Below are 582 nucleotides of genomic sequence, written 5' to 3'. Positions count from 1 at the left end.
TGATATCCAGGATCTATAATGAACTCCTCAAACTCAACACACATGAAGCAGGCAAACATATCAAAAATTGGGCAGAAGATATGAAGAGACACTTCTCTAATCAAGACATACAAATGGCTATCAGACACATGAAAAAATGTTTATCATCACTAGCCCTCAGGGAGATTCAAATAAAACCATATTGAGATATCACCTTATACCAGTTAGAATGGCCAAAATTAGCAAGACAGGAAACAACATGGAGGGGATGTGGAGAAAGTGGAACCCTCTTACAGTGTTGGTGGGAATGCAAGTTGGTGCAACCACTTTGGAGAACAGTGTGGAGATTCCTCAAGAAATTAAAAATAGAACTTCCCTATGACCCTGCAATTGCACTTCTGGGTATATACTCCAAAGATAATGATGTAGTGAAAAGAAGGGCCATCTGTACCCCAATGTTTATAGCAGCAAAGGCCACAGTCGCCAAACTGTGGAAAGAACCAAGATCCCCTTCAATGGACGAATGGATAAGGAAAATGTGGTCCTTATACACTATGGAGTATTATGCGTCCATCAGAAAGGATGAATACCCAACTTTTGTAG

This window comes from Mustela nigripes, chromosome 4 (genome assembly GCF_022355385.1).
Source record: "Mustela nigripes isolate SB6536 chromosome 4, MUSNIG.SB6536, whole genome shotgun sequence".
NCBI lineage: Eukaryota > Metazoa > Chordata > Mammalia > Carnivora > Mustelidae > Mustela > Mustela nigripes.
The sequence above is the reverse complement of the archived record's forward strand: the minus strand, read 5'-3'. Positions refer to the sequence as shown.